This window comes from Cervus canadensis, chromosome 5, assembly GCF_019320065.1.
Source record: "Cervus canadensis isolate Bull #8, Minnesota chromosome 5, ASM1932006v1, whole genome shotgun sequence".
In the NCBI taxonomy this organism is placed as follows: domain Eukaryota; kingdom Metazoa; phylum Chordata; class Mammalia; order Artiodactyla; family Cervidae; genus Cervus; species Cervus canadensis.
Window position 1 is genome coordinate 17,107,867 of NC_057390.1, and position 22,734 is coordinate 17,130,600.

General features: G+C 38.1%; 1 long non-coding RNA gene across 1 annotated transcript; it reads left to right on the forward strand.

Moving 5' to 3' along the window:
* The first annotated feature begins 1,500 nt into the window (after positions 1–1,500).
* LOC122442581 lies at positions 1,501–20,982 on the forward strand. The gene is made up of 3 exons (XR_006269662.1): positions 1,501–1,566; positions 5,192–5,194; positions 20,842–20,982. It is a non-coding gene; the product is annotated as an uncharacterized LOC122442581 (long non-coding RNA).
* Positions 20,983–22,734: the final 1,752 nt, after the last annotated feature.

The window sequence follows — 22,734 nt, forward strand, 5'->3', positions numbered from 1 at the left end:
AATCAGTTTAAGCAGAAATGTCATATATTTTCTTAGCTAATTCAACTTGTTTATTTTTTAGTGGTTTAATTGTTTATGTAATTTGGTTTGGTGCATACATTGGATAGTAAGCTATTTAGTTTTATTTGTTAGTTTATCAATTCAAGAAAGAGAAGCAAAAATAGATTCTAGTGATCATGTTTCCCTGCTTGAGGAATGACTAATCAATCTTATCTACACAGGAAAACTGCCCTTCCAAAGGTCCTCTCCACTCAAAGGCTATTTGAATCAGTTGGGAACAAGAGTATTCAATTAGGTTAAGCCAGTTCCTATAAGTAGGAAGGAATTAATAGGAAATATAAACTACATCCTCAGAGATATTTAGAAAGAGAGGACAATCAAATAACTTAGATAATGAATTATCTTGTTCAAAATTATATTCTGAAGCAAGTGAGAAACCAAAGGCTTTGGTGCAAATGAGCAGGAAGTAAGGTTTCACAGAGCACACATTCTTCCAGTTAAAGCTGAGAACTGTAAAGCCACATCAGTTCAGTCAGTTAGTTCAGTCCCTCAGTCATGTACAACTCTCTGCGACCCAACGGACTGCAGCATGCCGGGCTTCCCTGTCAATAATCAACTCCTGTGGGCCACTCAAGTTCATGTCCATCGAGTCAGTGATGCCATCCAACCATCTCATCCTCTGTCATCCCCTTCTCCACCTTTTTTCAATCTTACCCAGTATCAGGGTCTTTTCCAATAAGTCAGTTCTTCACATCAGGTAGCCAAAGTATTGGAGTTTCAGCTTCAACATCAGTCCTTCCAATGAATATTCAGGACTGATTTCCTTTAGGATTGATTGGTTGGATCTCCTTGTAGTCCAAGGGACTCTCAAGAGTCTTCTCCAACACCACAGTTCAAAATCATCAATTCTTTGGTGCTCAGCTTTCTTTATAGTCTGACTTTCATATCCATACATGACTACTGGAAAAAAACATAGCCTTGACTAGACAGACCTTTGCTGGCAAAGTAATGTCTCTGCTTTTTAATATACTGTCTAGGCTGGTTATAGCTTTTCTTTCAATGAACAAGTGTCTTGGAAGATGCAGTCACCATCTGCTGTGATTTTGGAGCCCCCCAAAATAAAGTCTGTCACTGTTTCCTTTGTTTCCCCATCTATTTGCATGAAGTAATGGGACCAGATGCCATGATCTCAGTTTTCTGAATGTTGAGTTTTAAGCCAACTTTTTCACTCTCCTCTTTCACTTTCATCAAGAGCCTCTTTTCCCGTTCTTCTTCACTTTCTGCCACAAGGGTGGTATCATCTGCATGTCTGAGGTTATTGATATTTCTCCCAGCAATCTTCACTGCAGCTCGTGCTTCATCCAGCCCAGCATTTTGCATGATGTACTCTGCATATAAGTTAAATAAGCAGAGTGAAAATATACAGCCTTGGCATACTCCTTTCCTGATTTGGAACCAGTCTGCTGTGGCATGTAGAGTTCTAACTGTTGCTTCTTGACATGCATACAGATTTCTCAGGAGACAGGTAACATGGTTTGGTACTCCCATCTCTTTAAGAATTTTCCAGTTTGTTGTGATCCACACAGTCAAAGGATTTGGCATAGTCAATAAAGCAGAGTAGATGTTTTTCTGAAACTCTCTTGCTTTTTTGATGATCCAGTGGATGTTGGCAATTTGATCTTTTGTTCCTTTGCCTTTTCTATATCTAGCATGAACATCTGAAATTTCACAGTTCATGTACTGTTGAAGGCTGGCTTGGAGAATTTTGAACATTACTTTGCCAGCATGTGAGATGAGTGCAATTGTGCAGCAGTTTGAACATTCTTTGGCATTGCCTGCTTTGGGATTGGAATGAAAACGGACCTTTTCCAGTCCTGTGGCCACAGGACTGCATTTTCCAAATTCACTGGCATTTTGAGTGCAGCACTTTCACAGCATCATCTTTTAGGATTTGAACTAGTTCAACTGGAATTCCATCACCTCCACTAGCTTTGTTCCTAGTGATGCTTCCTAAGGCCCACTTGACTTCGCATTCCACGATGTCTGGCTCTAGGTGAGTGATCACATTATCGTGATTATCTGGGTTATAAAGATCTTTTTTGTATAGTTCTTCTATGTATTCTTGCACCTCTTCTTAATATTTTCTGCTTCTATTAGGTCCATACCATTTCTGTACTATATTATGTCCATTTTTGCATGAAATTTTCCTGTGGTATCTCTAATTTTCTTGAAGAGATCTCTAGTCTTTCCCATTCTACTGTTTTCCTCTATTTCTTTGCATTGATCACTGAGGAAGTTTTTCTTTTCTCTCCTTGATATTCTTCAAAACTCTGCATTCCAATTGGTGTATCTTTCCCTTTCTCCTTTGTCTTTAGTTTCTTTTCTTTTCTCAGCTATTTATAAGGCCTCCTCATTTTGCCTTTTTGCATTTCTTTTTCTTGGGGATGTTTTTGATCCCTGCCTCCTGAACAATGTCATGAACCTCTGTCCATTGTTCTTCAGACACTCTGTCAGATCTAATCCCTTGAATCTGTTTGTCACTTCCACTGTAAAATTGTAAGGCTTCGATTTAGGTCATACCTTAATGGTTTAGTGGTTTTTCCTACTTTCTTCAATTTATGTCTGAATTTGGCAATAAAGAGTTCATGACCTGAGCCACAGTCAGCTCCTGGTATTGTTTTTGCTGATGTATAGAGCTTTTCCATCTTGGCTGCAAAGAATATAATCAATCTGATTTTGCTATTGACCATCTGTGATGTCCATGTGTAGAGTCTTCTCTTGTGTTGTTGGAAGAGCTTGTTTGCTCCGACCAGTGCGTTCTCTTGGCAAAACTCTATTAGCCTTTGTCCTGCTTCGTTTTGTATTCCAAGACCAAATTTGTCTGTTACTCCAGGTATTTCTTGACCTCTGACTTTTGCATTCCAGTCCCCTATAATGAAAAGGACATCTTTTTTTTGTTTGTTTTTTTTTGGTGTTAGTTCTGGAAGGACTTGTAGGTCTTCATAGAACCATTGGACTTCAGTTTCTTCAGCATTATTGTTCAGGGCATGGACTTGGATTACTGTGATATTGAATGGTTTGCCATTAGGGCCAACAGGGCAGAGAACATTCTGTCATTTTTTAGACTGCACCCAATAGCTGCATTTTGGACTCTTTTGTGGACTATGAGGGCTTCCCCTTTTCTTCAAAGGGATACTTGCCCACAGTAGTAGATATAATAGTCATCTGATTTAAATTCACCCATTCCAGTCCATTTTTGTTCATTGATTCCTAATATGTTGATATTCACTTTTACCATCTCCTGTTTGACCAATTCCAATTTGCCTGGAATCATGGACCTAATATTCCAGGTTCCTATGCAATGTTGCTCTTACAGCATCGGACTTTACGTCAATCACCAGTCTCATCCACAACTGGGTGCTGTCTTTGCTTTGGCCCTGTCTCTTCATTCTTTCTGGAGTTGTTTCTCCATTGATCTGCAGTAGCAAATTGTGCACCTACCAACCTGGGGAGTTCATCTTTCAGTACCCTATCTTTTTGCTTTTTCATACTGTTCATGGGGTTCTCAAGGCAAGAATATTGAAGTGGCTTGCCATTCCCTTCTCCAGTGGACCACATTTTGTCAGAACTCTCCACCATGACCTGTTCCTCTTGGTGGCCCTACATGTCATGGCTCATGGTTTCACTGAGTTAGACAAGGCTGTGGTTCATGTGATCAGTTTGGTTAGTTTTCTGTAACTGTGGTTTTCATTCTGTCTGCCTCTGAAGGGTAAGGATAAGAGGATTATGGAAGCTTCCTGATGGGAGAGACTGAGGGGGAAAGTGGATCTTGTTCTGATGGGCGGTGTTATGTTCAATAAATCTTAAATCTAATTTTCTGTTGATGGGTGGGGCTGTGTTCCCTCCCTGTTGTTTCACCTGAGCCCAAACTATGGTGGAGGTAATGAAGATAATGGGGACCTCCTTCAAAAGGTCCCATGCAGCACTGCTGCACTCAGGCCCCCAACCCTGCAGCGGGCCACCACTGACCCACCATTAACCCACATAGGGCACCTAAATATACCCCACACTGTGCAAGCCACCAGAGCCACAGAGAGGAAGTATAAGGTCACAGTCCTTAAAGAGTGTTACGGAATGGAGAGGAAGAGGAGTCAGAAGTCAGAGGAGGAAACAACCCTCCCCTTTACTCCTGGGACCATCCTTAGACCAAATACACTAAACTGTTCCTGATTTTAAGATGTTTCTTGATTTAACTGCCCATATTGCAATAAAGTGACATATTTTGCCAGTACTTCACTTGTAGTAGGGGCTTAATAAGTGATTATTTAATCAATCAAACAAAAGAAAAAAAGCCTATGTGTAAGGAAAGAAAGGTGCTAAATTTGGTTATTGACTTCTCTACTTGGAGAAAGAGAAGTGAACAAGAGGGAGCTTTTCAGATACCAATTTAATAATCTGGGACTCAAAACCTTGGGTTCAAGGAGGTCATCATTTAAAAAATATTTCCTCTACAGTGGCAGAAAACCTCTTAACTATAGAAATTTTGGGAGATTTAAGTGGTTTGAGGATGGGGGGAGTTTGTAAGTACTCTAATTCTGCATATACATATACTCACATATACATTATTTACATACACATACATAATCATACATTCTCTTATTACTATAATTAATTCTTAAAAACCTTTATTTTTGGATAATTGAAATAAATTATAAATAGTTAATGCATACAACTTGATGAGAAACAATTTGTACAATCATGAGAATTAACTTATCTATCATAACCTAATTTTTCTTGTTCCCTTTTATATAATCCCTTTATCCTGCTCTTCTTATCCCTATATCTCAGACAATTTATTTTCCATCATGTAGATCAGTTTGGATTTTCTAGATATTGTACAAATTGAGTCATACAGTATGTAATCTGTCTTCCTTACATCAGCATAATTAGTTTGAGACTTCTTCATGCTGTTGTGGCATCAATAGTAGTCTATTTCTTCATATTACTTAGTTGTATGTACACAAAACAATCTGTTTACTCACTTTTCTGTTGATGGACTTTTGAGTTGTTTCCAGTTTTGGGCTATTAGACACAAAGCTACTATGATTATTTATGCACAAGTCTTCATAAAGTCATTTGCTTTTAGTTCTCCTGGGCAAATATCTAAGAATGGGATGGTTGTGTCATGTAGTAGGTATATGAAGAACTTTATAAGAAAATGCCAAATTGCTTTTACATTTCATATTTCAATCAACAGTGTATAAAAAGTTTTAGTGAATACTTATCAACACTGAGTATGGTTAGCATTTTTAATTCTAAATATTCTATTGGTGTGTAGTTTTATCTTTATGACTGTGGCAAATTAATGCCTTTAATCTGTATTTCCCTAATGATTAATGGTGCCAGACATTCTCACATTTGTTTATATAAAAAAAATTGAAAAACATTGTGCTTACCTTTGACACTTCAAGTGTTTTGTTCATACCAGGTAAGATTTTAAGATGATTTGTTAGCTCCATATATCTTGTCCTTGATGATAGTTTAAATTCTGATCTCACACTTATATGTGGTGTGAGATTTTTATTATGTGTGTGTCAGTCTTTGCTTGAACAATTTTGCAGCTGTGAAATTAAACTTTAAAAAGCAGACGATTTTAGAGAATTTGTTGTTGTTCAGTTGATAATGTGCCTGATTCTTTGCAACCCCGTGGACTGCAACTCGCCAAGCTTCCCTGTCCTTCACTATCTCCCAAAGTTTGTGCAGAGTCGTGTCCATTGAGTTGGTGATGATATCTAAACATTTCATCTTCTGCTACCCCTTCTCCTTTAGCTTTCAATTTTTTTCAGCATCAGGGTATTTTCGAATGAATCAGCTCTTTGTATCAGGTGGCTAGAGTATTGGAGCTTCAGTATCAATACTTCCAGCGAATATTCAGGGTTGACTTCCTTTAGGATTGACTGCTTTTATCTAACTGTATTAAAGTTTTATGTCTTCTCTGAAACTCAAATGTTCACCTGAATTTCACACTCTGATTCTACTGTCCTCTAAAGCAGTATGGTAAAGACATTCTTCATGACATTTTGAAACCTCTGAAGACACCATTTTCTCCAAGCCAGGCTTCAAAAATACATGAACCGTGAACTTCCAGATGTTCAAGTTGGTTTTAGAAAAGGCACAAGAACCAGAGACCAAATTGCTAACATCCGCTGGATCATCAAAAAGCAAGAAATTTCCAGAAAACATGTATTTCTGCTTTATTGACATGCTAAAGTGTTTGACTGTGTGGATCACAATAAACTGTGGAAAATTCTTCAAGAGGTAGGAATACCAGACCACCTGACCTGCCTCCTGAGAAATCTGTATGCAGGTCAGGAAGCAACAGTTAGAACTGGACATGGAGCAACAGATTGGTTCCGAATAGGAAAAGGAGTATGTCAAGGCCGTATATTGTCACCCTGCTTATTTAACTTATATGCAGAGTACATTATGAGAAACGCTGGGATGGATGAAGCACAAGCTGGAATCAAGATTGCTGGGAGAAATATCAATAACCTCAGATATGCAGATGACACCACCCTTATGGCAGAAAGCAAAGAAGAACTAAAGAGTCTCTTGATGAAAGTGAAAGTGGAGAGTGAAAAACTTGGCTTAAAGCTCAACATTCAGAAAACTAAGATCATGGCCTCCAGTCCCATTACTTCGTGGCAAATAAATGGAGAAACAGTGGAAACAGTGGCTGACTTTATTTCTGGGGACTCCAAAATCAGTGCAGATGGTGACTACAGCCATGAAATTAAAAGGCGCTTACTTCTTGAAAGTAAAGTTATGACCAACCTAGACAGTATATTAAAAACGGAGACATTCAAAGGTCCATCTAGTCAAGGCTATGGTTTTACCAGTAGTCATGTATGGATGTGAGAGTTGGACTATATAGAAAGCTGAGCGCCAAAGAATTGATGATTTTGAACTGTGGTGTTGGAGAAGACTCTTAAGAATCCCTTAGATTGCAAGGAGATCCAACCAATCAATCCTAAAGGAAGTCAGTCCTGAATGTTCATTGGAAGGACTGATGTTGAAGCTGAAACTCCAATACTTTGGCCACCTGATGCAAAGAGTTGACTCATTTGAAAAGACCCTGATGCTGGGAAAGATTGACGGCAGGAGGAGAAGGGGATGACAGAGGATGAGATAGTTGGATGGCATCAATGATTCAATGGACATGCGTTTGAAAGTAAACTCTAGGAGTTGGTGCTGGACAGGCATGCTGCAGTCCATGGGGTCACAAAGACTCAGACACAACTGAGTGACTGAACTGAACTGAAGACACCATTAATTTTTCCAATTAATGTTTTTATTTTTACATGTAAAAGTTCTATTTACTTTGGTTTATTTCTTTAGCCTCTGATCTTGAAGGATTGATAGTGCATTGCTCCTCTCATACTGTGATACCAGAACTGGACTCAGAAGTTTAGCACTAATGTATTTCTAGATCCTGGCTCTCCATTTGCATTATCTTAGTCTAAGATTTAGTTATGTAAATGTAAAAATATGTGTCAATGATTTTATTAGTTTTTAAAGCAGCTCCATCCAATTTATGGCTTAGAATATATTTTGCCAACTAAATATATTATTTTTTAATGTAATCTTGGTTTGAAACTATACTTCTATAGTTAATTATTTTAACTCAAATTCTTCATTATTTTACATTCATATCTCTAAAATATATCTTATAGTTGAGGGCTGTAACTCTGTATTGACTATCAAAATTCAAGACGTGTTGAATCTTTTCTTTTTCAGCCAACATTTGAGCCAACTCCTGCCTTTAGTTTTGGATCATCTGTATTTTTAAGTCTTTGTTCACAATGTGAACACAACAGTTACAAAATATGTATCACTTTTTCAGTAATTATTGTTTTGACAAGTGATCTATTAATTAATATTTTAGGTATAGCTATAAAACCAATTATAAAATCTACATGTAACATTGCTAGCTTAAAATTTTTACATAAGTAGACCATGAAATATCTTTTCAAATATATTTATAAATATGTACAATATACAATTTTCCCAAATTATCTTTTAAAAAAAGAAGCATAATTGATGTTAAAAACTCCTTTGTTTTTTGTATTTACATCTTATATATATTTTTAAGTGGTCATATGAACAATCAATTTAAAATTTATGCCAATTGATTTTCCAAGACCAAATTAGATATATTTTTTTATCATCCCTGATTCCTGCAAACAAGCTTGCTGATTAAACTGTCAGATAACTTACAATATTTCCTACAGATATTCATTACATATATCTAATACAGCATGTTTGATTTACTTGATCATTTGTGTTTCATCTCTTCTATCTAATTATGTTCTTCCAAAATGGAAGGATATGTTTCTTGCTTCATCATTTTGTTCATTCTCTTAACATGATAGCAGATAATAATATACAGGTTTAAATATTTCTTATTTATTTATTTTTTATTGAAGGATAATTGATTTACAGAATTTTGTTATTTTCTGTCAAACCTCAGCATGAGTCAGCTATAGGTATACATATATCCTCTCCTTTTTTAAACTTCATCCCATCTCCCTCCCCATCCCACTCCTCTAGGCTGATGTAGAGCCCCTGTTTGAGTTTCCTGAGCCACACAGCAAATTCCAGTTGGCTATCTATTTTACACATGGTAATGCAAGTTTCCATGTTAGTCTTTCTATACATCTCACCCTCTCCTCCCTTCTCCCCATCTCCATAAGTCTATTCTCTATGTCTGTTTCTCCATTGCTGCCCTGTACCTAAATTCTTCAGTACCATTTTTCTAGATTCTGTACATGTGTGTTAGAATATATTTATCTTTCTCTTTTTGACTCAATTCACTCTGTATAATAGGTTCTCGGTTCATCCACCTCATCAGAACTGATTCAAATGTGTTCCTTTTTATGGCTGAGTAATATTCCATTGTGTATATGTACCACTGCTTCTTTATACATTCATCTGTCGATGGACATCTAGGTTGCTTCTATGTTCTAGCTATTGTAAATAGTGCTGCAATGAACAGTGGGATACATGTGTCTTTTTCAATTTTGGTTTCCTCAGGGTATATGCCTAGGAGTGAGATTTCTGGGTCATATGGTGGTCTTATTCCTAGATTTTAAAGAAATCACCATACCATCCTCCATAGCGGCTGTATCAATTTACATTCCCACCAACAGTGCAAGAGCGTCCCCTTTTCTCCACACCCTCTCTAGCATTTATTGTTTGTAGACTTTTTGATGATGGCCATTCTGACTAATGTGAGGTGATATCTCACTGCAGTTTTGATTTACATTTCACTAATAATGAGCGATGTTGAGCATCATTTCATGTGTTTGTTAGCCATCTGTATGTCTTCTTTGGAGAAATGTTTGTTTGGGTCTTTTTCCCACTTTTTCTTTGGGTTGTTTGTTTTTCTGGCTTTGAGTTGTATGAGCTGCTTGTATATTTTGGAAATTAATCCTTTGTCCGTTGTTTCATTTCCTATTATTTTCTCTCATTCTGAGGGTTGTCTTTTCACCTTGCTTATAGTTTCCTTTGCTGTGCAAAAGCTTTTAACTTTAATCAGGTCCCATTTGTTGACTTTTATTTTTATTTTCATTACTCTAGGAGGTAGATCATAGAGAATCTTGCTTTGATTTATGTCAGCGAGTGTTCTGCCTATGTTTTCCTCTAAGAGTTTTATAGTTTCTGGTCTTACATTTAGGTCTTTAATTCATTTTGGGTTTATCTTTGTGGATGGTGTTAGGTAGTGTTCTAATTTCATCCTTTTACATGTGGTTGTCCAGTTTTCCCAGCACCATTTATTGAAGAGGCTGTCTTTGCCCCATTGTGTATTCTTACCTCCTTTGTCAAAAATAAGGTACCCATAGGTGCATGGGTTTATGTCTGGGCTTTCTATCTTGTTCCCCTCTCTATGTTTCTGTTTTTGTGCCAGTACCATACTGTCTTGATGACTGTAGCCTTGTAGAATAATATGAAGTCAGCTCTCCAGTTCCTTTCTTCTTTCTCAAGACTGCTTTGACTATTTGGGGTCTTTTTTGTTTCCATTTGAATTGTGAAATTTTTTTGTTCTAGTTCTGTGAAAAATACCATTGTTAATTTGATAGGGATTACACTGAATCTGTAGATTGCATTATGTAGTATAGTTATTTTCACAGTATTGATTCTTGCTATCCAGGAACATGGAATATATCTCCATCTGTTTATATCATCTTTGATTTCTCTCATTAGTGTCTTACAATTTTTTATGTACGGTTCTTTTGTCTCCATAGGTAAGTATTCCTAGATTTTTAATCCCTTTTGTTGTGATGGTGAATGGGACTGATTCCTTGATTCCTTTTTCTGATTTTTCGTTGTTAGTATATAGAAATGCATGAGATTTCTGTGTATTGATTTTGTATCCTGCAGCTTTGTTAAATTCCCGGATTAACTCTAGTAATTTTCTGATACTATCTTTAGGGTTTTCTGTGTACGGTATCATGTCATCTGCAAACAGTGAGAGATTTACTTCCTCTTCTCCTATCTTGATTCCTTTTATTTATCTTTCTTCTCTTATTGCTATAGCTAGGACTTCCAGAACTATGTCGAATAATAGTGGTGAAAGTGGGCACCCTTGTCTTGTTCTTGATCTTAGGTGGAATGCTTTCAGTTTTTCACCATTGAGAATAATGTTTGCTGTAGGCTTGTCATATATGTCCTTTACAGGATGCTACTGGTGGTTGGGTGATGCAGGGTCTAGTATTCAAGTGATTTCCTTTGTGTGAGTTCTCACTATTTGATACTCCCTAGGGTTAGTTGTCTGGTAGTCTAGTGCCTTGGAGTCAGTGCTCCCACTCCAAAAGCTCAGGGCTTGATCTCTGGACAGGAACAAAGTTTCCACAAGTGGTTTGTTGTGGCATTAAGTGAGATGAAAACAAATGCTCAAGAATGAGAAACCAAAGAAGAACCCCAGGCAAATGGCAGTTAAAAATCAGGCAAATAAGAATTAAAATAATGGAGTATACACATATACATATACACCCATGAGCAAAGTAAAAAATGTCCAACAAAAATAAAGTACAGTAGATTGACCCAGCAAACAAAGGAAATAAAAAAATTATATTTACCAATTAAGAACAAAACTAACAAAGCACAAACTGGAAAACAAAACTGAAGAAAGCTACCAAGTGGGGAATAAAGCAGTGAAAACAAAACTAACAAATATGTTAAGAAGAAAGGAAAGGAAAAAAGAAAAGATATGCAAAGTTAAATAGAGGTAGATGAAGAAGATTTACATACATTAAAGATTAACTGCAATGTGAAAAGAAGAGTAGGAAAGGCAAACAAAGGAATAAATGTAGAAAAAATATAATAGGCTTAAAAATTAAAAATAGAAAAATAGAAAAGAAAAAAATGGAAGAAAAAAGGGAAAAAAAGGAAAACGCCACAGAACTGCAAAAGCCCAACGTAGAGGCAGATGTTTATAATAACAATGAAATGTGTGACTGAATGTACACATGTACATATACACCCATAAGCAAAATCAAAACAGTCCAACAAAAATAAAATACAATAGATTGACCTGGTGAACAAAGGAAACCAAAAATTATGTCTACTAGAACAAAGCTAATTAAAGTAGAAACTGGAAAACAAAACTAAAACAAGGTGGCAATTGGGGAAGAAAGCAATGAAAAAACTCACAACCATGTTGAGAGGAAAGGAAAGAAAGAAAAGAAGGAAACAATAGATACGTAAAGTTAAATAGCAGTATATAAAGATTTATGTACATTAAAGATTAACTGCAAGGGGAAAAGAGCAGTTGGAAAAGCAAACAAAGGAATAAATGTAGAAAAAATAATAATAGGTTTAAAAAATTAAAATTGAAAAAAGAAAAAAATATAAATAAAACTCCCCAGAATTGCAAAAGCCCTACTTAGAGGCAGAGGTTTATAACAGCAATAAAAAATGTGACTGAGAAAAAAAGGAAAGAAAAAATCCTCAAAAAATTAATTAGATTTCATAGTGCCAACAAAATCAACAATTCCAACAGAGATGGGGGGAAAAGGGGAAAAAATCCAAAATAATCTACAGAACAAGTCAAAACATAAGAATAATAAATGTTTTTTCTTGAGTTACTGCTGTCAGAATCCTTTCTCTCGCTGGGAGTCACAGTGCACCTCTCCTCCCTAAGATGCCCTCCAACACTGTGCTGATCTTTTGCCCTGCTGTGCGGGCAGCTCAGATTCTAATCTGGCCCAACTCCTCTGTGTTCTTGCCTCCAATGTCCACAGCTATCAGAGCTAGTGCGTTTTCTTTTGTGGGAGCTCTCAATGACCTTTTATGTATTCCATAGACACAGAGTCTGCTGAGTTGATCATGTGGATTTAATCTCCAACTTGGACAGCTGGTAGGAAGGTTTGGGGTCTTCTTTCTTAGTCACACTGCCCCTGGGTTTCAATTGTGGTTTTGTTTCCACCTCTGCATGTAGGTCGTTCACTGGGGTTTGCTCCTGAGGCTGCCCTGGAGGACTTGGGTTTGCCCCTGAGAGGGCCAGGAATGGAGGTGGTGCAGCTGCTTGGGTTGCAGGGGTTCTGGTAGCACCAGGTACTCAGGGGAGTTGTCAGCTAGGGCAGCAGGAAATATAGTGCTCTAGAAGGGTAAGGCAACCAGTATTGGCCAATACACTCTAGTATTCTCGCCTGGAGAACCCCCCCTCCCTGACAGAGAAGCCTGGCAGGCCACAGTTTACAGGGTCACAAAGATTCGGACACCACCAAAGTGACCCTGTGCCCATAGATGCAAGATTTTTTGTTTTTTGGTTTTTGTTTTTTTGCCTGTGGCAGCTCTGCCCCAGTGAGAGTTGAGCATGAAGGTGGCGCAGCTGCTTGGCTTGCAGGGATCCTGGGGGCGTCAAGTGTGCAGTGACATGGACTGCCTCCACCGAAGGAGTTATGGCCCTGTCAGAGTCTTCATTTGAACCTCTTGTAGCTGGGGATCAGAAGGCCTCTTTGGCCAGTCTTTCTCCGTAGCTCTGCCCCTGCATGCACATAGAGGGCTCCCTTGCCTGGGGCCCTTCTGTTGTTCAGCACATCAGGCACTTAAAGAGGCCCCCTGGGTGGGGTCCTACTCTATAGTTCAGTGCCTCAGGCGTTTGACAAGCCAGCCTTTCTATTGTTCAGCTGCCAATGCTTGCATGTGGGGAGAGAGAGGCTAAGGTGACGGCACCCTCTCTATGCATGACTAAGCAGTATCGCCTTGCTTCCCTGGCTGCCTGGCTTTCCTCCACAGGCCCTTCCCACTACAGTCTCCTCTCTCACATCCCCTCAATCCGTCTCTCCACAGTCAACAGCAGCCCTCGCCCTGGGATTACGCCACTATCCCTAAACTTCAGCTCCGAGCTGCTGCACCTTCCAGGGCATCTGCGTCCCTGTCCAGGGTGTGTATGGCTGTGGCAAGGACTGTCTGATTCTCATTCCAGTTAGGCTGACACAAATCAGCTGTTTCACTGTCAGTGTTAAATGTTTCCCCTTTGACTCAGATGATTGCCCTGATATGGGAATAGGACCCCTGTTTCAGTTCCCCCACCTGCCATGGGCAGGTCCAGTCCTGCTAACACTCCTGTTTTTTCCCCTAATTCCTTTGTCCTACCGAGTTTTGTGTGGGTCTATATATTCTTTTCCGCTGATCAGGCACTCCTGTTCACTCTCAGCTGGTGTTCTGCATGCACTTCTGTGTCTGAAGGTGTATTCTTGATGTATCCATGGAGAGATATGTACTCCACATCCACCTACTCCTATGCCATCTTGTTCTCCCCAAACATTTGGATTTTGTAAGATATTTTGATCTAGGATATTTTTGTGATCACAAAACCTGGTTTGTGATTTTGGAACTCACATTCTGTCACTTCTAGAAAATTCAGAAATCATTACCCAGCCTATAGTTTTCTGACAAGTCACTTTAAAAATAATTTTTAATGTTTGCCAGCTAGATTTCAAAATAATCTTTGCTAATTGTTCAAAATAATGGCATTTAATACAAGTGAAATCAGTGAACTGAAACTATTTTATTGGGTCATTTGTTACAAAGAAGCCATTATTTAATATAAATCCCCAAGATTTTTCAGGTTAGAAAAAAAAAAAACTTGCATCGATTATAATCCTTGATTAATGATTTCTATCTCTATCCATCCATTAAGGTATTGCATAGTATTATTTTATGTGTTATCTTCTCTATCTCTAATAAAAATTCAGTTTCATCACCACTTCCTTTTTGGATATTAGAGGCTAATTTCTGTTTTGTTTTTTTTTCTTTTTTCCTGAACACCTGCCTTTGATCCTGATTCTCATTGTTAGTATTTATTCTATCTTTTTCCAGTCAGCAGGTCATTTTTCTTCTTGTTATAGAAGAAAAGCCCTTAGAATGTATAGTAGGTCTTCTTTCTTTGTAATATAAATTTCTTTATATTAGCTTAATTATAAAAATAATAGAGCACTATCATTTCCTTGTTTTTCTTGTCTTTATCAGAGCAGAGAAAACTTATTTATATTAATAGAATTTCACAGTGAACCCTGTGCATTCTGACTCTTAGTAATTTCTCACACCACTTCTAATCCTTTACTTTGAGACGGTAAAGGAGTAGACAGACCCCATGCATGTAGGAAGAACAATTGAGCTCTCTCACCTTGTAGAGTGAGCTGGTGTTCCTTTCTAACCTGTTACCCTAAACTTTCAAAAATATGTCAACATACTCTGTTTTCCCCAAATTAATTTCTTGTAGTATAAATAATTTATTTTTATTTTTCTCTCTGTTCTAGATGATTATTCCAGCATTTATGCTATCTCTCATTATATTTTGTAAGCAATATACTCAACATATTTTTTGTGTGAAGGTATTTTGAGAACTATCTCCATCTCTCTAATCCCATAATGAATGTTTCCTTGGGTAACAAAAGTGTTCAGTGCTAAAGGGGCAACATAGCCATATAATTAATTTAAGATAATATTTGTTTATAATTATAGTATGCTAAACTTAAGCACATTTTTATTTCAAAAAGCATTTTAATCAAACGAGAAAATAACAGCTATTATTTTTACAAAAGTTTCAAATTAATGAATTGTGGGTAAATAATAATGACTTTTGTTTTAAACAAAATACAGAAAAATCCTAAAAGATAAAATGTTTGGTATTGCTTTACATGAAACATGTCCCAGGCTATTTTAAAGGGTTCATCAATTGCAGTGCTTCATCCCCACAGTGTAGGTAAATGTTTGCTTTGTGTTAATTAAGAAGTCATTTAAACATCTGCCTTTATTTCATGGACTGCCTTTAAAGTGTAAAATGTGTTTTTCTCATGAGAGCACTTTATGCTCCCAAGTGGCAATTTTAAAATAAAGTGTCTCCTTTTCAGATATAAAGTCTAATGTGCAAAGGTTTTGCCATCTGTTCTATGTAGTTGTACTTGTGAGCTAGTTGTTTGATTAGAAGCAACAAATGCATAGAAAATGTATTCTCTCAAACACACACACACACATACATACACACAGACACACACAAAGAATGCACTGTCTGCTTTTATGATTCCCTTTATAAATTGTCATTTTAATTTCATTCAGGATGAAATGATCTCTTAATCAGAAAGATAATAATTAAATTTAATTTTATGCAATTTAGAAAAACAGAAAAAAAAATTCAGTTTCCCAAAGTACAAAGAGTCCCTCATTCCAATACCAGCGAAAAAAATAAATCAATGCTGCTCAACATGTGTATTAAGTAAAGTGTAATCAATTCAAAAGTAGCAAATTAGTTTATGATGTTCTTAAGTCATATCTATCAATAAAATAGGGTAGAATATTATATATCTCTAAGCGACATTACGGATAATTCAAAGTGCTTATTTGTCAGTAAATTTGTCAAAAAAGAAACCTATAGAAGAATTTCCACCAATAGTTTAATTATGAGATTCTAGAATTTATGCTTTAGAGTTTGTGCATGCTAAGTCACCTCAGTTGTGTCTGACTCTTCACGACCCTATGAACTGTAGCCTACCAGGCTCCTCTGACCATGGGATTCTCTTGGCAGGAATACTGGAGTGGGTTGCCATGTCCTTTGCCAGGGGATCTTCCCATCACTGGAAAGGAACCCACGTCTCTTATGTTTCCTGCCTTGGCAAGTGGGCTGTTTACCACTAGCGACATCCTGGAAGCCCCAGTCACAACCAGTCAGTCAGTTCTGTCCCTGGTAGCATATATTAAAATAACAATCCTATGTTCAAATACCCTTCCATGGATCACAGCTTTGTTGTGGTGAAGCAGTTTGCATATCTCAGTGAAGCTGTGAGCCATGCTATACAGGGCCACTCAAGACAAACAGGTCATAGTGAAGAGTGCTGACAAAAGAGTCCAAGGAGGAGGGGGTAGTAAACCGGCCCAGTATTCTTGCCACAGGAACCCCATGAATAGTGTGAAAAGGCAAAAAGATACGACACTGGAAGATGAGCCCCGCCCCCACCCAGGTCAGAAAGTGTCCAATATGTTATTGGGAAAGATCAGAGAGCAATTACCAATAGCTTCAGAAAGAATGAAGCAGCTGAGCCAAAGCAGAAATGATGCTCAGTTGTGGATGTCTTTAGTGGTGAAAGTAAAGACCGATGCTACAAAAATCAGTACTACATAGAAATCTGGAATGTTAGGTCCATGAATCAAGGCAAATTTGACGTGGTCCTGCAAGAGATGGCAAGTTGAACATAGACATCTTAGGAATCAGTGAAATAAAATGGACAGGAATGGGTGAATTTAATTTAGAAGACCCTGATATCTACTACTGTGGGCAAGAAACCCTTAGAGAAATGGAGTAGCCCTCATAGTCAACAAAAGAATCCAAAACGCAGCACTTGGGTACTATCTCAAAAACGACAGAATGATCCTGGTTCATTTCCAAGGCAGACCATTTATCATCACAGTAATCCAAGTCTATGCCCCAAGCACTGACGCCAACAAGCTGAAGTTGACTGGCTCTAGGAAGACCTACAACAGTTTCTAGAACTAACAAACAAACAAAAAAACTTCATCATAAGGGATTGGAATGCAAAAGAAGAAATTTGAAAGATACCTGCAGTAAAAGGCAAGTTTGGCATTGGAGTACAAAATGAAGCAGGGAAAAAAACTGACAGAGTTTTGTCAAGAGAACACCTTGGTGATAGCAAACACCCTTTTCCAACAACCCAAAAGACAATTCAACACATTGACATCACCAGATAGTCAATACCAAGACCAGACTGATTATATTTTTTGCAGCCAAAATGCAGAAGTCAAGAAAAATAAGACCTGGAACTGACTGTGGCTAGATCACTTCAGTTAACTTCAGTTTCTCAGTCATGTCCAACACTTTGCAACTCCATGGACTGAGGGAAACCAGGAATCTCTGTCCATCACCAAGTCCTGGAGTTTACTCACACTCACGTCCATTGAGTCAGTGATGCCATCCAACCATCTCATCCTCTGTTGTCCCCTTCTCCTCCTGCCTTCAGTCTTCCCCAGTCTCAGGGTCTTTTCTAATGAGTCAGTTCTTTCCATCAGGTGGCCAAAGTATTGGAGTTTCAGCTTCAACATCAGTCCTTCCAATGCATATTCAGGACTGATTTCCTTTAGGATGGACTGGTTGGATCTCCTTGCAGTCCAAGGGACTCTCAAGGGTCTTCTCCAACACCACAGTTCAAAAGCATCCATTCTTCAGCACTCAGCTTTCATTATAGTCCAACTTTCACATCCATACAAGACTACTGGGAAAACCATAGCAATGACTAAATAGACCTTTATTGGCGAAGTATTGCCTCTGCTTTTTAATAAGCTGTCTAGGTTGGTCATAACTTTTCTTCCAAAGAGAAAGCGTCTTTTAATTTCATGGCAGCAGTCACCATCTGCAGTGATTTTCGAGCCCCCCAAAATAAAGTCTGTCACTGTTTCCATTGTTCCTCCATCTATTTGCCATGAAGTGATGGGACGAGATGCCATAATCTTAGTTTTCTGAATGTTGAGTTTTATTTTATTCTTTTTTTTTCATTTATTTTTATTAGTTGGAGGCTAATTGCTTTACAATATTACAGTGGTTTTTGCCATACATTGATATGAATCAGCCATGGATCTACATGTGTTCCCCATCCCGATCCCCCTTTCCACCTCCTTCCCCATCCCACCCCTCTGGGTCTTCCCAGTGCACCAGCCCTGAGCACTTGTCTCATGCATCCAACCTGGGCTGGTGATCTGTTTCACCCTTGGTAGTATACTTATTTCAGTGCTATTCTCTCAGAACATCCCACCCTCACCTTCTCCCACATAGTCCAAAAGTCTGTTCTGTACCTCTGTGTCTCTTTTTCTGTTTTGCATATAGGGTTATCATTACCATATTTTTAAATTCCATATATGAGTGTTAGTATACTGTATTGGTCTTTTTCTTTCTGGCTTACTTCACTCTGTATAATGGGCTCCAGTTTCATCTATCTCATTAGAACTGATCCAAATGAATTCTTTTTAATGGCTGAGTAATATTCCATGGTGTGTATGTACCACAGCTTCCTTATCCATTCGTCTGCTGATGGGCATCTAGGTTGCTTCCATGTCCTGGCTATTATAAACAGTGCTGTGATGAACACTGGGGTGCACGTGTCTCTTTCAGATCTGGTTTCCTCGGTGTGTATGCCCAGGAGTGGGATTGCTGGGTCATATGGCAGTTCTATTTCAAGTTTTTAAAGGAATCTCCACACTGTTCTCCATAGTGGCTGTACTAGTTTTCCTACCCACCAACAGTGTAAGAGGGTTCCCTTTTCTCCACACCCTCTCCAGCATTTATTGTTTGTAGACTTTTGGATAGCAGCCATCCTGACTGGCATGTAATGGTACCTCATTGTGGTTTTGATTTGCATTTCTCTGATAATAAGTGATGTTGAGCATCTTTTCATGTGTTTGTTAGCCATCTGTATGTCTTCTTTGGAGAAATGTCTGTTTAGTTCTTTGGCCCATTTTTTGATTGGATCATTCATTTTTTTGGAATTGAGCTTCAGGAGTTTCTTGTATATTTTTGAGATTAATCCTTTGTCTGTTGCTTCATTTGCTATTATTTTCTCCCATTCTGAAGGCTGTCTTTTCACCTTGCTTATCGTGTACTTTGTTGTGCCAAAGCTTTTAAGTTTAATCAGGTCCCATTTGTTTATTTTTGCTTTTATTTCCAATATTATGGGAGGTGGGTCATAGAGGATCCTGCTGTGATTTATGTCAGAGAGTGTTTTGCCTGTTTTCCTCTAGGAGTTTTATAGTTTCTGGTCTTACATTTAGATCTTTAATCCATTTTGAGTTTATTTTTGTGTATGGTGTTAGAAAGTGTTCTAGTTTCATTCTTTTACAAGTGGTTGACCAGTTTTCCCAGTACCACTTGTTAAAGAAGTTGTCTTTTTTCCATTGTATATCCTTGCCTCCTTTGTCAAAGATAAGTTGTCCATAGGCATGTAGATTTATCTCTGGGCTTTCTATTTTGTTCCATTGATCATATTTCTGTCTTTGTGCCAGTACCATAGTGTCTTGATGACTGTGGCTTTGTAGTAGAGCCTGAAGTCAGGCAGGTTGATTCCTCCAGTTCCATTCTTCGTTCTCAAGATTGCTTTGGCTATTCGAGGTTTTTTGTATTTCCATACAAATTGTGACATTTCACCCCAAAACAGTCAATTTCACCTTTTTCTCAGGTGCACATGGAACCTTCTCCAGAATAGATCACATCCTGGGCCATAAATCTAGCCTTGGTAAATTCAAAAAAATTGAAATCATTCCAGTCATCTTTTCTGACCACAGTGCAGTAAGATTAGATCTCAACTACAGGAAAAAAAAAAAAAACAACTATTAAAAATTCCAACATATGGAGGCTAAATAACACGCTTCTGAATAACCAACAAATGATAGAAGAAATCAAAAAAGAAATCAAAATATGCATAGAAATGAATGAAAATGAAAACACAACAACCCAAGACCTATGGGACACTGTAAAAGCAGTGCTAAGGGGAAGGTTCATAGCATTACAGGCTTACCTCAAGAAACAGGAAAAAAGTCAAATAAATAACCTAACTCTACACCTAAAGCAACTAGAGAAGGAAGAAATGAAGAACCCTAGGGTTAGTAGAAGGAAAGAAATCTTAAAAATTAGGGCAGAAATAAATGCAAAAGAAACAAAAGAGACCATAGCAAAAATCAGCAAAGCTAAAAGCTGGTTTTTTGAAAACATAAATAAAATTGACAAACCGTTAGCCAGACTCATCAAGAAACAAAGGGAGACGAACGAAATCAACAAAGTTAGAAATGAAAATGGAGAGATCACAACAGACAACACTGAAATACAAAGGATCATAAGAGACTACCACCAGCAGCTATATGCAAATAAAATGAATGCTGAGTTTTAAGTCAAATTTTTCACTCTCCTCTCTCACTTTCATCAAGAGGGTCTTTTGTTCTTTGCTTTCTGCCATAAGGGTGGTGTCATCTGCATATCTGTGGTTATCGATATTTCTCCCAGCAATCTTCATTCCAGCTTGTGTTTCATCCAACCCAGCGTTTCTCATGATGTACTCTGCATATAAGTTAAATAAGCAAGGTGACGATATACAGCCTTGATGTACTCCTTTCCCAATTTGGAACCAGTCTGTTCAGTTCTGTTCCATTTCTTGTTCTAACTATTGCTTCCTGACCTGCATACATATTTCTCAGGAGGCAGGTCAGGTGGCCTGGGATACCACCTGATGGTGGTACCCATCAGGTGATGGGGATAACCATCTGTTTAAGAATTTTCCACAGTTTGTTGTGATCCACAGAGTCAAGGGTTTGGCGTAGTCAATTAAGAAGAAGTAGATGTTTTTCTGTAACTCCCTTGATTTTTCATGATCCAATGGACACTGGCAATTTAATCTCTGGTTCCTCTGCCTTTTCTAAATTCAGCTTGAACATCTGGAAGTTCACGGTTCATGAACTGTTGAAGCCTGGCTTGGAGAATTTTGAGCACTACTTTACTAGCGTGTGAGATGAGTGGAATTGTGCAGTAGTTTGATCATTTTTGGTATTGTCTTTCTTTGGGATTGGAATGGAAGCTGATAGAATGAGTTTGGAAGTTTACCTTCCTCTGCAATTTTCTGGAAGAGTTTGAGTAGGATAGGTATTAGTTCTTGTCTAAATTTTTGGTAGAATTCAGATGTGAAGCCATCTAGTCTGGGCTTTTGTTTGTTGGAAGATTTCTGATTACAGGAATGAAAGCTGACTTTTCCCAGTCCTGTAGCCACTGCTGAGTTTCCCAAATGTGTTGGCATATTGAGTGAAACACTTTTACAGCATCATCTTTTATGATTTGAAGGAGCTCAACTGGAATTCCATCACCTCCACTAGCTTTGTTCATAGTGATGCTTCCTAAAGCCCACTGGACTTCACATTCCAGTATATCTGGTTCTAGGTGAGTGATCACACCATCGTGGTTATCTGGGCCATGATAATCATAGTTCTTCTGTGTATTCTTGCCACCTCTTCTTAATATCTTCTGCTTCTGTTAGGTCCATACCATTTATGTCCTTTATTGAACCCATCTTTGCATGAAATGTTCCCTTGGTATCTCTAATTTTCTTGAAGAGATCTCTAGCCTTTCCAATTCTATTGTTTTCCTCTATTTCCTTGCATTGATCCCTGAGGAAGGCTTTCTTATGTCTCCTTGCTATTCTTTGGAACTCTGCATTCAGATGGTTATGTCTTTCCTTTTCTCCTTTGCCCTTCTCTTCTCTTCTTTCCACAGCTGTTTGTAAGGCCTCCTCAGACAGCCATTTTGCCTTTTTGCCTTTCTTTTTCTTGGGGATGGTCTTGATACCTGCCTCCTGTACAATGTCACGAACCTCCGTCCACAGTTCATCAGGCACCGTGTCTATCACACTTAATCCCTTGAATCTATTTGTCACTTCCACTGGATAATTGTAAGGGATTTGATTTATATCATACTTCATAGTCTAGTTGTTTTCCTTACTTTCTTCAATAAGTCTGAATTTGGCAATAAGTAGTTGTGATCTGAGCCACAGTCATCTCCCAGTCTTGTTTTTGCTGACTGTATAGAGCTTCTACATCTTTTGCTGAAAGAATATAATCAATCTAATTTCAGTATTGACCATTTGGTGATGTCCATGTGTAGAGTCTTCTCTTGTGTTGTTCGAAGAGGGTATTTTCTATGACTAGTGTTTTATCTTTGCAAAATTCTGTTAGCCTTTGCCCTGCTTCATTCTGTACTCTGAAGCCAAGTTTGCCTGTCACTCCAGGTATCTCTTGATTTCCTACTTTTGCATTCCAGTCCCCTATAAGGAAAAGTACATCTTTTGGGGACATTAGTTCTAGAAGGTCTTGTAGGTCTTCATAGAACCGTTCAACTTCAGCTTCTTCAGCAGAACTGGTCGGGGCATAGACTTGGATTACCGTGATATTGAGTGGCTTGCCTTGGAAATGAACAGAGACCATTCTGTCGTTTTTGAGATTGCATCCAAGCACTGCATTTTGGACTCTTTTGCTGACTATGATGGCTACCACATTTCTGCCAAGGGATTCTTGCCCACAGGAGTAGATATAATGGTCATCTGAGCTAAATTCACCCATTCTAACAGTTACCGTCTTGCTGGGGCTTCTCTGACCTTGGACATGTGGTATCTCCTCACAGCCACTCCTGTG